Here is a 16,605-nt window from a genome sequence, read left to right as displayed (position 1 = left end):
TTATTGTCTCTCGTTCCTCCCCACACTTAGTGCATTTATCCTTGCCGTTTTCACCTGCCCATTCAGCTGTAAAAGATCTAACTGGTAGGGAGCCTACTCTAAGCTGAAAATAGAGTTTGTGGTCCTGCTTTTTCTCTATGGCATCCCAATATATTTCCAGCTTCGGTTGGGCCTTAAACTCCAGAAAACGACCTGTTAGGTGGGAGGAGAGACCCTTTGTAGAAACGTCTGCATTCACCATCTCCCAATACTTTTCTTTCAGGATTTTCTTGGAGGGGAATGCAGCATTTACCGGGTCATCCCATATTTCCCTCATTCCCAATCTAGTTAATAGGGTCCGAATGGTCTTCAGCCAGTGTATTTTTTGACAGACATCCTTAGCCATTATCTACCTCAGGCCCTGAGCATAGTGCTGTAGCTCGTCTGTGATCCATAGACGACGCCAGTACAACAAAGGCCGCAGGAAGGCAAGATCTTGGACCGCTTTTTTCCCAAGATCCCACATAAGAGGTGTTAAGGGGGTACTTGTAGGAACGCTAGCTGCGTTTCGCAGAAATTCCTGTTCTGCTAGCGTCAGATTTCTCAAATTCTGAAACCCCCAAAGTTCGGCACCATAAAGGGCCGAACTTAGCACCTTCATCCCATAAACTTCCAATAATGGGCTAATGGGTTTTGTTGTTGAGGAGTTAAACCTTTTCAGAAGAATGCCAGCCTGCTGCCGGTGTTTTAACACTGCAATGTTTAATTGGCTGGTCCCCCCCAGATAGGAAAAGGCATCAACCCGCTCCAGCGGGGAGCCATTCATATATATCATCCCTCTGAAAGGTCTAGCAGAGCCAAAGGATGTGCGTCCACTAAGAACCATAAACTTTGTCTTTGCCGTATTTATTTCAAGGCCTTTCTCCAGACAAAAATGTTCAAAGCGCTTTAAGGCGCGCTGGAGCCCACTTGGCGTTTTTGACACTATTAGGGTGTCGTCCGCGAACATGAGGATCGGGACCCGCTCGCCACACTTCGCAGGGGCATCAGTCGGGATCAGGGAGAGGAACTCGGCCACCCCGTTCACGAAGAGCGAGAACAAGGTAGGCGCCATGACGCAACCTTGCCTCACTCCCCGCTCAACAGGAAAGGTTTCTGTGACCTCTCCCTGATGACCCCACCGAACCCGAGCGAACGTATCCTCATGTAAGCGGACAATTAGGCTCAACAGCTCAGGTGCCATCCCTAGCCCTGCAAGAACTTGCCACAAGATATTACGTGGAACAAGATCAAAAGCCGCCCTTAGATCGACAAAGACGGCATACAGGGTGCCTTTCTCCAGAACCACAGTACGCCAGTATAACATAATAAACCGAAAGACCTGATCTATGGTGCTTGTTTTCAGGCAAAAGCCAGCCTGGAGGGGACTCAGAATGTTATCTTCATCCATCCAGGACTGGATTTTTCCCAATACAAGCCTCTCCACAATTTTTGGGATAGAGTAGATAAGGCTTATTGGCCTATAGTTACCTGCTGCCGACGTATCCTCTTTTTTATACCCTGGCACTATTTCTGCACGTTTCCATGATTTAGGTACCTCCATCCCTTGGGCTATGGCATTTGCCACATACAGAATATAAATCCACCAGCGGCCTCTATTATTTAAAAATAGGTCGGCTGGGACACAGTCCATGCCTGTAGCACGTCCCTCATTGACTAGGTCTAGTGCCCTATCCACTTCTCCTACAGTGAAGGCGGCCTCATTGTAAAAGTATGGACAAACGCCCCCTCACTATTACCAGCTACACTACTAGCATATTGGGGCCTAAAGTAATCGACCCATGAATTTCAATCAACATTATTGTGAGGGCTCTCTCGGTGCCCTCCCCGGTCCCATTTAAAAATATTCCAAAAGAGTTTGGGGTTTTCAGCCTTAGTAAGTAAAAGTAAAAGTAAGCCAGGGGGAGTGCTTGGATCCCAGGGGAGTGATCTTTTTGTGGCCAGTTACAAATGTGATTGACACATCTCTGGTCTCTGAAATTAATAATAATACAGTCCCCTGCCACGGTCTTACATCCACTTCCTATCCAGTTAACTCTCCTAACACCAAGGATCTCTGCTCGCATATTAGTTGGCAATGGGTGAAACCTATTAAGCCAAAAGATACACTTGTGCTTAAGGTCTAAATAAGATTCCCGCTTCCCCTGGACTACTTGGGGGACCCCAACCAGAACTACCACAAATGGGGCTGATTGGGGAGGAAAATCAATAAAAGGTAAGGGGGTGTCATTGTGTACCATAGGTAAAGGAGGCATATTTTGCTGTCTAGCTTCCCTACTGCCACCATCTCCCTGGGTTAGCCTATTACTCCCTGTTAATGTGCCAGCCCCTGTCTTGTTTTGGGTCGGGGGTAAGACATGGGTTACTGTGTTGCCTGGGGAGTTCTATTAGTCTGTGCTATACTCCCACCCCCTGCCGAAACAGGAGGCCGAGGGATAACAGGGGGCACCCCTTTACTAGACTGGATAACATTGTCCCCCCAAGCTCTCACAACACCAATACTAGAATCAGTTATGCTATGAGCTGCTGGTATTTTCGTCTGACCAATTGTGGCACTGTGCCTTTGTCCTGTTTGTTTTTGGACTTGTGCAAGTGAAAGTTCAAGACACACCAGTCTATTTTCTATAGAGTCCAGCCAATCATGTATTGGGTGGCATATCTTCTTAAAAGTCCCCTCCAGTCTTTTGCTGAACAGAGGGCCCAAGTCCAGGTGTGCTTCCACCCCCGCCATTTCCGAGTGGCTACCATGGCCATCTTTGCCCAGCAGTTTAGGTTGAGTAGAACTAGTAGATGGGATTACCACCAAGTCATCTTCGGAGACAGTGTTTTTTGCACTTTTAGCTTTTCTCCCCCAGCATGAGTTTGGGCCCCAGGACGCTTTCTTTTTGCTGTCGCCCCCCATTCTGCTGTGCCAATCCTTGTTTTGCTTGGCATGCAGACCGAGTTTTTATATTAGGGGATGGGGCTCTATCTGCATCACTGTCGTGACCCCTGCTCCTGGGAGAGATCTCGCATGTATCCAGAATAATCATTGGGTGAGATGATAGGGTTCTCGCCTCCACTCCTGACGGAGGAAGCGTCCCCTGAGAGTCAGCTTGTAAGCTTGTTGGTGATCTAGCCCTTGCTAGGGGGCCCAGGGAAGATCTTTTGTCAAAAGCTGTATCCAAGGAAAGTCTTTTCTCAGTGAGTTCTATATCCTTGGCCAAAGCTGATGATACCCTAATGAGGAAGTTATCAAGCGTACCCATAAGTGAGCCCCCAGTAGATTTCCTTCCAGCTGTTCCTTCTTCCGGCATGGCAGTCATGCTTGCTAAGGACAGGGTATTATTCTAATATGTTGACATGCAGTATATATCACACCTGGGATCTAATGTAGGGCACTAACCTTATGATGATACAGCGGCCATTAGAGGGGTGGCCCGTCCCGTTCTTTTCCGGTCTTGAACGGCTTAAACGGGCACGCCCTTGGCCCAGGCTTCGCCCGGCTCGTCCCACGCGCGTCCCGCGATGCGGGGCGATGCGCTCGTTAAATGCGCCTCCTGGAGCTGGTGGGATGTCTGTGGTACGCGCTTCCGCTTAGCCTGCCGGGAAATGTAGTCCCGGGCCGGAGGCGCGAGTTGTTGCTTCCAGTGACTCCTGGCAGTGCCGGCAAAGGGATTCGGGCTCTTGCTGCCCTGCTGCTGCTGACGGTATGCCTGTAAGTCTCCCCCGCTCCTGCCAGGCGATGCGCTCGTTAAATGCGCCTCCTGACGCTGGTGGGACGTCTGTGGTATGCGCCGCCGCTGAGCCTGCCAGGAAATGTAGTCTGGGGGCGGCGGCGCAAGTTGTTGCTTCCAGTGACTCCTGGCGGTGGCAGCAAAGGGATTCGGGCTCTCGCTGCCCTGCTCCTGCTGATGGTATGCCTGTAAGTCTCCCCCCAGTCTCCCAGACTATACCTCTTGTGGAGCTAAAATGACTAATCTCATAGTATTTTATGGCCCATTGTTTAATGTGTTTAAGATATTCGTCATTAATTAATAAAAATCTATCAAACGTCCATTTTGCCTGTGGGTGGCCTTCTATCTGAGATGCTAGATCTATGAGAAGAGGGTTATGATCTGACTTAAACCTAGGCAGTTTTTTTTATCCCACGGTCGTGATTAGAGGGGGCGACACCAAGAAGTACTCCAACCTGACATACTTATTTGTGCGGATTTGAAAAATAAGTATACCCGGGATCAGCTGGATGATTTTCTCCCCACACGACCCTCAGATCATAGGTATCCCGCAGTGCAGAGAGGGCTTGATGAACCTGGGGTTTCCTACCATGGTGCCTCTGCATGCCCCAACTCCCTGTATCATAATGGATGTTCAGGTCCCCACAGATCACCAGTGAGCCAGACCAAGCTGTTAGCTCAATTTTGAAGTCATTAAAAATGTGCGGGTCATCTTCATTTGAACCGTATACCGTACAGTTAATCAGTCCCGTATTGAGCTGTACAATAAGCCACCTTCCCCACTTATCTTCCAATACCCGTTTAGCGGGACCAATACTGCTCTTTGCATGGATTGCTACTCCTCTGATAGTTGAAGTTTGGATGGAACAGGCAAGAAGGTTATAGCCCCTTATTGCTAGCAGATCTCTTTTCCCCCAGGGAATATGAGTATCTTATTTACATATTATATTAACTCTAAGGCTTCTTAATATTTCACAAACTCTAAAACATTTTTGTTTGTCGTTAAGTCCCCCAATATTAACTGCGCAAATAGGTATTCTACCCATATGGGTCATTTGGTTTGTTTAAATGGTCTTGCTTGTTTAAGGTTATTTTCTTCCTCCCCTTTGTTATGCCCTCTCCATTTATTTGTTTCTCCACACTGTACCCAACCCCCCACCCCCTCCTCCCCGCTCTCTAACCCCTTCCTCTACCCAGCCCCCAAACCCTGTGCCCTTGAGCCCCACCACCATCCCTCCCCCTGTAGAAAGGCATCCAGACTGAGAAGTCTGTTGTGATGAGTGCTGCCCCCGAACCTGGCATTAATTTAACGACAACTAGGTTTCTCGACACCTAAGAGCAACATTAGGAAAAATGAAAAGAAAAAGACAAAATAAGAGAGAAGTTCCCAGCACAATCTCCTCCACCCCCAACCTTCCCCAAGCATACTGTTATTGGTTACTCTTTATACTGGGCAGAAAGAGGAACAGAGAGAGAACGAGAGGGAAAAATCAGATTCACATATTCAATCAATATGCTTCCAGATATCCCTTAAATTTAATTTCAGAAGTAAAGAACCGCGTATGGTCTCTGTTGATCACTTTCAGAAGTTCCAGATGCAACAGGTATGCTTGTCCCCCGCGATCCTGTATTGGCTTAATCATCTGACGAAGATGCCATTGTCTCTCCACTGTGTAGTGGCAAAAGTCTGGTTGGACAAAGAATGAATAGTCTCCTCCATTGCGCTTTGATATTGGCTTAGCTTTGTCGTAAATTGCCTGCCGGAGTAAATAGTTACCTAAATAGACGAGCATCTCCCGGGGATTTGTGTCAGGCTTCAGCGGGGACTTAAGGTTGAACGGAACCTGATGTGCTCTCCGCACCTCCATTGACCATTGCCACCCCTCAAGATCCGGAAAAGCCTTCGATAACATGTGGACCATACAAGCCCATGCATCAGACCCTTCCTTTCCTTCTGGTACACCTAGCACCCGCAGATTGTTTTGACGCTGGCTATTTTCATGGTCCTCTAATTTCCATTGTATATCGATTATTTGAGCATCATGAGCATTCGTGACTGTGTGTTCAGCTGCTAAGTCATTCTCTAAAGTCTCTGTTCGAGTTTCCAAAGTGGACAAATGCTCTTTGATGTCAACCCATGACTTTGCCACCTTCCTTACAGCCCCTAGAATTTTGTGCATAGCCATCTGTGCTCATTTGCTATCTAGGTGCCTTTCTTCTCGGTGGGAGAGAATGGACTGAAGGACAGTGCCCAACGTAGGGGATTCTGCAGGTGCTGCGTTATCTTTTTTCTGGATTGTTGTTATGCAGGTACTAAGTAGATCTGCGCCTGAATGGTCCCATCTCAAGCTTTTTTTTGTGGATTAGAGTGCTTCCATCTGTGCTGGTTTTTAACTTCAGTTGTACACAAGGATTGGACGGAATGGAATCAGTGAGGGAGAGCGCCGGGGGGGCGAACTGGCATTATGGGCAGGGTATCCTGGATTGCATTAGCCGTCACTGTACTGGTCATGGACACAAGTTCTTGCATAACACCAGAGTCCCTGTCAGCCTCCCCAGTCTCCTCCTTGTCATCTTTGCCTCTCCCCCGTACCTGCTCACCTTCTTGTACTGGCAGATTCTTTAAACCAGATGCTACATGCAGGAGATCAAGGACAGAGGGCTAATTAACAGGAGGCAGCGTAATACGAGTTTTCTTTTCTTCTGCCTTATTGCTCCTGGAACCTACAGCCCCCAGTGTTGTTTTTTTCTCTCCTCCTTGTCGCTGTTGGAGCTCTGGTTGCAAGCTTTGGGAGACGAACCTGCAGTGGCAGCCAAGCCAGACCTCATTTTCCCTTTAATTGCCGTCTCAGGGATTTTCATGTCGTATTCTTTTTCTGTTCCAAAAGTCAACATGGTTCGGGGGGCAGCCGAACGACTGACTCACACAACCGCCATCTTGCCTCTCTCTCCCAGACCTAGGATTCATCCATTCCAATGTGAAATTTAATGGGTAATACATTGCGTCCCAAAATACAAAGCCCAGGAAAATTAAACCTTTCCAGGATATGGCCCCTGGAAAGTTGCCACTGCTGTGACAATTTCCAAATGCTTAAATATAACTAGTGTATATTCTTCCATGAATAAATACTTTGGAAATGTACATAATTTAAAAACACTTTTCTTTCCCTTCATCCAGTTGGAAAACATTTCCTCCCTACAGGATCCCATTTCCCTTACGTTAAGTCACAATTTCCAAGCTTGGGTGGAGACTAGTAGTTCTCTGGACATATCGAGGGCAGGAATATCGCTGAAAAGAGTTTGTTAATACACATAAACTTGAATGCCAGTCTGTGTCTACAGTTCCAGGCAGGCATCCCCATCCTCGAATACTGACCGATTTTCTCAAACATGATTTTAGCTCTTATTGGTGAACTTTCTTAACTTACATTTTAGAAAATGTAGTTATAAATTGAAATACAAACTTTATGACTACAAAAATGCAAATTTAGACAAGGAAATGGAGTAAGTCAAACATGTAAGTTTAATATAAATGTGCAAATACTTTAAGAATCTGGCATTCTTTGAACATTGGCACCTCTGGAGTACTTACATGTCTTTTGGCATAGTAGCATCTATGATCAAACAGTGCAGCGTACTATTTCACAATTGAATATATTTGGTTAATATCTGAGAATGAGTTTCTGTGTAAATTTGCTAGGAGGCAGTAGTCTTCTCCACTTTTTCTCACTCACCGTCAGGAATTGCATAGACTGACCTAATATGCCCTGAAGTAACTTGCAGGTGTGCCGTGATCCCACCTTACCCTATGATACTATTATTCCCAGTTCTGTATGGAATTCATCCTCTGAGAACTAGATGAAGAGAGTGAAAGGGGAACACTATAGCTTTCTTCTCACAAAAAGGTGCTGGTTGTTACTAATCAAGAGTTAAAGATGCGTTATTCTCATGTAATCATCTTTCTGAGAAAAATACATTCCCAGTCCTCCTGACATATGTCCAAAAGAGTAACCCATACCTAATGGGGTGTTCCGTAGCCTCTTCCATATTTGAAATTGATCCATCTTGTCGATTCTCAAGTCTAAAGCCAAAGGGAAAAGTATTTACTATGATTTGAATTTTCCATTTGGCTTTTTTCCATGTTTCTTACTATGTGATAACAGTGACCATGTATCCTATTCCTAGGCAATTCACACTTACACAAGATAACTTGAGATTCTACCATGCAATACTTGCAGCTACCAGAAACATTACCCAAATCGTACCTGGGTGGAAGATGGAATTTTGAAGATTCTTAACACTCCTGTATCTCTGCTAACAACATTGCACAAATTAATGCAAATAGGCCTAATAGGACGGCCGACTGGAATAACCAATACCACAAACCAAGGGGGCAAATGAAACCAACACCAACTTTGAATACCCAGCGGCTTAAATAGAAGTACCAAGGGAAGACGCTGGATAAAACCTAGATTGCTAGTAAAAAGAGATGTAAACAAGAGAACTGTAAATTAGGACAACTTTAAAATAATATCTTACGTCACTTTGCAGCTCTCCTGAATCTGAAGACGAGTCTTCAATGCTGCTAGTAAACCCTGTGGGAGCCAATCTGTACCCCAAAATTCAGATACCACAAAATATACCTCAATTGGTTCTCCTACAGTTTACTGGATCGGAGAAGGTGTTGAAATTTAATTTCATGAGGCAATGTGTCCCCATGTTAAGGCGCCTCCTCAAACATCAATTAGCAGAGTAAAAACTGTTGGAAAGTTAAAAGGTTTTGTTACAAAAGTTGAAATTAAGAGGTACATAGTCGATGCCATGAAGGCTTTCAGATTCAAAGTTATCCAGAGTATGTAAAATAAAAAAATATTTTAAGTCTCAGTGGGCAACAACATAATATGAAGATTGCGCAACCTCCCCGGTAGAATAGAAAAGTCTTCTAAAAGTCTGTCTCACCCCCACAAATCAAGGGGTTGAAATACATAGTTCATGCAAAGTAAATTAGAAAAACTGCATAATCATTGTGGTGTGAGGAAAAGTATTATTTCTTTAACAAATCATAACACAAGAATAATACACATCTTTACCTTAATAAATAAGCATCACCCCAATTTAAAAAAAAACATATTCCACGCCCTCTATGCTATTTGCATCCGGAGATTTTCAAACAAATAGGAAACATTTAGACAAAAAGACTTTTACGCAATTCATAGGTTAGTTGACGACTTGTTTGAAAAACACTACTGTTACGCTGCACTTGAAATTGAATTTGATTATGCTGACTTTGTGACTCCGATGATTTTAGATCCTTTTATACATTTTTATTAGCAGTTGTATTTAAGTTCTTAATGCACATGCTGCCGAACCTTGAAGTAGTCGCTCGTTTTCCTGGATTTTGCCTACATTTGTGTGGCAGGGCATCTGTTTTTAAATGTTAGGGTCAAGGGGCATTTGTTTTTAACTTTGCACTCATACTTTACTCTTGCCTGAAGGCCAGGTCATGAGTTGGTCAGAGACTTTTCCGTGTGCCACATTAGCTGCCATTTTGGAACGCAGCCAGAAGTCTAGTTGTTGGCAGGAGATGTCCCTGCCCTGTGTAAGGCGATGCAGTGCATCAACATGTCTAAGGAAAATCCGTCTGAGCCCATCCACGCTCGGTCTGTGCTCAGCAGCATGCTGCTTGTTTTCATCCAGCTCAGGGTCAGCGTTTAGACTACTCTTCATTGGAACAGCACCCATTAAACTGTGGTTCTCACTGCACAGGGGTGTTTAACCTCAGATAATACCTAAACCTCTGTGTGTGCCTACTGTTCATGCTCCCTGCCAGGACAAGATAGAACAAAAGGTAATGTACACCCGCCTTCTACACTCACCATGTAGTCTAGGAATGATTTAGCAATCCGGGCAGTGCCGGTGAATGTGGGCTCCCTTCATAAAAATGCTTTGCACATTTTGGCTTACTCAGGGAGGAACAGTTAAACATCTTTTTCCTTGGATGTCAGAGAGCTCAATCCCGAATATTGCATTAGCAATCCCTGAAGGATACACTGTGCTTAATTGTGACAGAGCAGGTAAAAGAGGCAGTGGTGTAGCTATTGTTTTTAAGCAATCTTTCAGATGTGCCTCATTCAAACTAACAGAGCTCCAGTGGAAGAATCACTTGGTTTCTGTCTCACACTATTAGCCAAAAATTCTTGGTGGTAGTCTTAGTATATCCACTCCTGGACTATTCAGGAGAGTTTCTGTCATCTCTGGATGAGTGCTAATCCATCTCCCTTCTGAAATTCTTCAACTTTACTTTCTTAGGTGACTTGAATCTTCATATCAATAAAGTCTCTGACCAATGAGGCCAATTAATACTTGACAACATGACCTCTTGTAATAGGGTACAATTTGTAATTCAACTCACTCACTCCGCAGGTCTTATCCTCAACTATATTTTTTCAAATGTCAGGTTGCTGTTTTGGATATTAAAATGAGTGATTAGTCAGACTGTGCTATGATGCACTTTGCAAGGATGGTGCAACAGGGTTCTTTAGGTGGGAGGATTATTCCTTCTTTACCTCACTGATACTAGGCTAAAGTCCCTAGTTCAGAGATAATGTCCGCTCTTGGTTACCACTCCTCAGTTTCTGAGTGAAGATGTCGAGGCTGATTCTCTGACGCTTAATGCCTGGATGCTGCATATGGTAAATACTGTTGCTCCTGTCAAGGAGAGATCTGGTTTCCCCAAGAGCAGATTACCTTCTGCTCCATGGTTTGATGAGGAGCTCAGGAACCTGAAAAAACAGTGTAAAAAATTGGATAGAGGTTGTAGAAAGAATTACTTTAGATAAGGGACATTACAAAAAAGTGCTAAATAATTATCACAGATCAATCAAAAGCGCCCAAGCTGATTTCTTCACAAATCAAATTGCTGAATCTGGCAGAAAATCGAGAGACATTTTTAAGATCGTCAAATAGATCACCAACCTTGATGCTCTCCTACAGTCATTAGAGGCCTCTCCTAAGCGGTGTGCATAGCTATCTGGCTTCTTTGATAACGTAATTAGGGGCAGTATAGATGCACTTAGCACTGATGGTTCCTTTTACATAGGCGGGTTGGAGGATCAGCTAGTGATCCCAGAAAAGACTACATTCTGCTCTTTGCAGGAGTTTGAGCACATTTATTTGAAGGAGTCTGAACAAACTTCTCATCCTCGTTGATCGTCTCTCAGCCCTGAATCCCATCCTCAATGTCCTTTTAAATACCCCTACATTCCACACTCTGCCACAGTATCTAGTTGCTGGAAAAAGCCAACCCCTTCTGAGGAAGCAATCTGCAGACAGATTGATTTTGGCCAACTTTATATCTCTCTCTTTGTTGCCAGCTTTCACCATGATAGAGTGATTAATCACCAACTGTCTATGTATTTAAAACAATACCAACTGCTGCACCCCTCTCCATCAGGCTTTCCCCCGGCTTCAGTATGGAATCCACCCTTGTGGAGGTCACTGACACAATTAAGCTGGGGGTAGATCAAAGGAAACAGGTTGCGTTGCTACTTTTGTACATATCCTTGGCCTTCGACACAGTGTCCAATCCCATCCTTATGCAAGGGCTAGAAAATATAGGGTAAGTGGATCTGCGCTGGCCTGAATTTATTCACTTATGTCTGACAGAAGCCAGTCTGTCTGGATGGGGCCTTAAGCCTCTGATCCTAAACCTTCAAATTTATGTCCCCAAGGGCCCAGTTCTGAGCCTGACACTGTTCAATATTTATATGACCGCCTTGTCTGTGTTGATGCAATCTTTTGGCATTCAGGTTGTGTCCATGCGGATCATCCTTACTCTTGACAGAAATGTACCAAACAACTTGAGTAGATTTAGGGCCTATTTAAAGGCCTTCTTCCAGTGGATGCGTTTTAGCAACCTACGGTGCAACTCGATCAAAAGAGAAATCCTGCTATTTGGCACTGCTCCCTCTATCTGGGATGGCCAATGTTGGCCCAGACATGCCTCTGACACAAAAGCACATACTTTAGAGGTGAAGTTTGACAGCAGAACGTTTTTGGCCCACATGTGGATGGCATGGTGAACGCCTGTTGTAGACTTCTAAGATGACTGAAGAAATTTCTGAACCTGCTACCAATTCAGTTCCAGAAGACAGTATTACATTCCATTACCATTTCTTGCCTTGACAACGCCTACTCTCTCAACTGGGGTCTTCCCGCATATCAACTTAAAACACTCCAGTTAATACAGAATGCTGCGGCTTGGCTTTTACTAACACTTTCTAGAGTCCATCATATACATCAACACCTTAAATAGTTGCTCTGACTACCAATCAAAGAGAGAATATGATTCAACTAACTCATGTTGGCTCATAGAGCCTTCTATTAGGCATGTCTGCAGTACGTGGAAAAGAGGATTGCTCCATACTCTCCAGCAAAAACACTACATTCCTCTAAAGCCATGTTGGCGGTGATGCCGGGATTTAAGAAGAAAAAATGGGGTGGCACCCCTTTCTCCTTTTTTGCTGCCACTGCATGAAATGCGCTCCCTGCACACATATGGGACATAGTGAATGAACTTTCATTCAAACACAACCTCAAAACCTGGTTGTTTAAATAGGGGTATCAGGAGACAGTTTTGGTGGTCAATGTGTCTATCAGTACTGGGACACTCTCTGAGTAGCTGTGCAATCTACAAAAACCTTTGACTGACTGATTGATTGCTTGATCGAATGGGACAAGTGAAGAAACTGTGCTCTGACAGAGATGGCATCCATCTTGTTCAAAATGGAGATTTAAACAGACATATGGCTTAACTATAACACATTAGTGTTATAATGAAGGAACAACACAAAGGTAAGATCTGGTATTTATTGGCACTCCTCTGTCCACCATGAATATAGCTCTGCCTCTCACCGCCATTAGAGTTCTCTTAGATCAATTCCGATCTCAACATTCTGCAAAAGCCTCTGTACCAACCGTAGGGAAATACCAACTGGGGCAAAGGAAAGGGGAGGAACAAAGGAAAGAAAATGTAAGAATTCTATACTTAAATGAGCTACTGTATGGAAATGGAAAGTAAGCAAGTGTAAGTATATATAATAAAACAAGAGAATACAAGATTAATAACTTCACTTCTATGCATCAAGTGAAATTTGTTCCAATTGCACTTATATTAATTGAGTCTATCATGTTTACAATTGCACATTATATGTTATAGTTATTGCACAAAAATCAAAGCCATAGCCCACTTAGGAATCAGTGTGGAGATCCTTTGAAGAACTCATCTAGATGCAATGCTTCTGACTAAAGAAGGTACTAAAGGTTTGCTTGCCTTGGTAGAGGTGTATACTACACTGAGGGATTAATGACAGTAGTTGCTGGAGTCCTAGGACTGTCTGTTCTGAAGACTACAAAATAATACTTTTGTCTTACTATGTACTAGTGAGGGATCCCACAGTGTTAGCTCCCAGGATTTTCTTCTTTACTCTTCCCTCTCTTTTTCACACCACTCAAAACTGGTCGGTGTGTATTGGAATCAGCCTCTTTGTGCATCTGTTTCACTGGACTAAACCATCATCCCATCCTAAACACTATTTTTCAATTAAATCTAAAATCATCCAAAAATATATTTAAACGTTTTCCAAGTGCCAGCTCCAGTGTGTATTATTATATTTGCAAGGGGTGTTTGTGTATGTTTTTTTGTGTATGTACGCATATAAAATAATGCCTCCTGTTTAATTAATTGGTGAAATGTACTTCAAAATAATGCATTTTACATGAATGCTAACATAGGATACTTAGCCCTTTCACTTAGAATATGCCATACCATTCCTCTGATAAGGACAATTATTAACATAGCTAGTCACAAGTTAATTTACATTTATAGGCGGCTGAAGTGAAACCGAGGACACCTTAGGAAGATTGCAGTACTCGTTCTCCGTTGAGCCAGCAGTATACAATACCCTCCTAGCAGAGCCAGTCGCAGGGGCAGTTTCTTATGACAAATGGACTACCTGCCTTAGATCTAGCAAGGCAAGGGAAGTGAGCTCTTCACAAGAAGATTAGCTATGAGCTATTTTGGAATTCCCATGACAAGTATTATATCAGCTTCGCTTTCCAAACTGAAAGGGGCACAGGTCAACCTAGTGAAAAGAAAGAAAGGATTTGTGCCTTAAAAGTTTAATAATTGCACTCATGGGATAGAGGTAACAGCCTTGATGTGCGCTGCAACTGAGCTTACTCAAAGCTCAAATAAATTGCAGCCATGATGGTAATCTGGTTTCTATGGTCCCTTGATAACTTCATTTGTACACAGAAGGGAAATACGTTCAATCTGAAGTAAATCAGCAATCGGAGTTGATGGCGAGACTTTTTTCCAAGTCAAGTATGGCTCAATATTACTAACTGTTTTGACCAATATTGCATGTTGCATAGAATGTTTTGTTAATGAAACATCCTTGCTTTCAGATGTCAGCTTGTCCTTAAAGTGTTAGGGGCTGATTATGATGGCGGGCAGACAAAGTCCGCCCACCATCATTGGTGCAAAAGGGTCTGCCCGCCATAGGTGCGGGGTCCCGTAAAACAAATTAGGATGCACCCACCTCACTGGACGGCGCATCCTGTATGTTTACATTGTGGCGGGTGGGAGGACACTACATGTTTTGCATTTGCATGTACAACGTGGCACCCAGCGTGCGATGCCTACCACTTTGTACATGCAAATGCAGGGGGGTACCATAGGTACCCCCCATGTGCAGCACCCCACACCCCACCCGCTGGGGGCCAGCAACGGGCCCCCGTAGGCATTCTCTGCCTGTCTTTTTGCGGCGGGAACTCCACAGCAAAAGGCAGGCCTCATAATGCCCCATTGCCCCAGGATACCAGGTTACGCAAGGTTGGCGGAAAAGGACTGCCTTGCGAGACCGTGGCGGACGGTCTTTCGGTCCGCCGCGGTACCTTTCGCATTCCCACCGCCATCCTCATTTGGCGGTGGGAATATTCAGAGTGATGGCGGGAAGTCCGCCACTGCCGGGCCGGTGGTCCTCACCGCCAGACCAGCGGTGGCGGACTTCCCGCCATCGTAATGACCCCTTTAGTTTTAGTTTAGTTGTAGCCATTTATAGAGCACATGGGTACACCACCGGTGTGTCCCCGAGTTCGAACGGTTGCTGTGTAGGAATTTTGGAGGCAATTACATGACACGCCCAGTATCTGTATTTTAGCGTGCTGTTGAAAATAACCATGTCTTCAGTTGTTTGTGAAATCTAGTTTCACATTGTTCCATTCTTAGATCCATTGGTAGAGTGTCCCATGCTTTTGCTGCGAGGTATCTAAAGGAGAGTGCACCCATTCTAGCTTTGAAAATTCTTGGTACTGTCACCAATACTATACCCTTGGATCCTAAATTCCGGCGAGGTGTGTACTGTGTTAGTAGTGGTTGCATGTATTGTGGGCCTTTTTTAGATAGGGTGCGGTGACAGTGGCACATTGCCTTGAAAACGATTCTTTTCTCCACTGGCAGCCAGTGTAATTCATCCAGAGCTTTCATGGCAGATGCTCTTCTTAGTAGTAGGTGGGCTGCCACATTTCGCACCTTCTGCAATGTAGACAGCCCTTTATTTGAAGCACCTAGGTATAGTACATTGCCGTAATCCATTTTGGAGGTAACCGCGGTGCAGGCGCGGTGCGTCCATTGGGGCGTCGATTTTTAGTACTGCTTGGTCAACTGACTGCTTCTTTTTAAGTGGCCGAACTATCGCTTGTTTCCATTTAATGGGAACCTCTCCTGCTTGAAAGGAGCATGTAATGAGCTCTGAAATATGTGGCATAATAAGGTTCTCTCCCTGCATTAATATCTCCAGATGAGCGGGGTCTAGTGGGGAGCCTGATGTAATCCCTTTAGCTGTAGAGTTAAGTTCTTCTAGCTCCTGGACTATGAATTCATCAAGGGTCTCACCTACAAATGTGGTTTCTTGACTGCTAGTTGTATTCCTCCTAGGGAAGGTATCATAAACTTTAGTCACTTTATCTGTGAAGAATTCTGCCACTTTGTTGCAGCTCTCAATGAAGGCTACTGCATCATGGTTTGTGTTTTCGTGTGCTTTTAAGAGACTTCAGTATGGAGAACATTTAATTCGGGGAATTACTTGCCCTTTCAAATTTTTCTGTTTAGAAATCACACCGTGTTTTCTTAATTAGTGCATGTTTTTTTAAATTCCTTTTTATAGTTCTCTTTGGCCTTACTACCATAGTCTTTGCGCCTTACTCGTTTGTGCTGCTTGCAATCTTCTTTAGCTTTTAACAGTGTCTCAGGAAACCATGATGCTAATGCTTTATGTCTCTTGGATATCGGTGTGTTCCATGGTGCTATCTCATCTAAAGCCTTCGTTATCCATGTTTAGAGTTGGCTATTGACTAAGTTTTCATCTTTGTCAAGTGTAATATTGTTTTTCATTAGTGCCTGGGTAAATGTAATTGGAATTAAATGAATTCCATTTCTTGTCTGTGACTTCTGTGTCGTTTACTCCATCCTCTGTCTATTAGAGGACACAGTATAAAGGACTAGGAAGGGTCTGACCAAGGAATTGGCCATGGCGTTTCCACCTCCATCTCCATAAAATTAGAGAAGATTGCATCTAGGATATGTCCCCCTAGGTATGTTGATGTTTCTGCTTTTAGCTCTAAGTTCAATGTCATAGGTTCTTGCATATGGATTGTGCTTCCTGGTTCTGATTATTGTCAAAATGTATGTTCAAATCGCCTAGGATAAGGAACTTTTTGTGCCTAAGAGCTGGGTGAACTACTTTCTCCTCCAGACTTGCCATGAATTGAGCTACTGGTCCTGGTGGGC

Source organism: Lissotriton vulgaris, chromosome 4_1 (genome assembly GCF_964263255.1).
Source record: "Lissotriton vulgaris chromosome 4_1, aLisVul1.2, whole genome shotgun sequence".
Lineage (NCBI taxonomy): Eukaryota > Metazoa > Chordata > Amphibia > Caudata > Salamandridae > Lissotriton > Lissotriton vulgaris.
The sequence above is the reverse complement of the archived record's forward strand: the minus strand, read 5'-3'. Positions refer to the sequence as shown.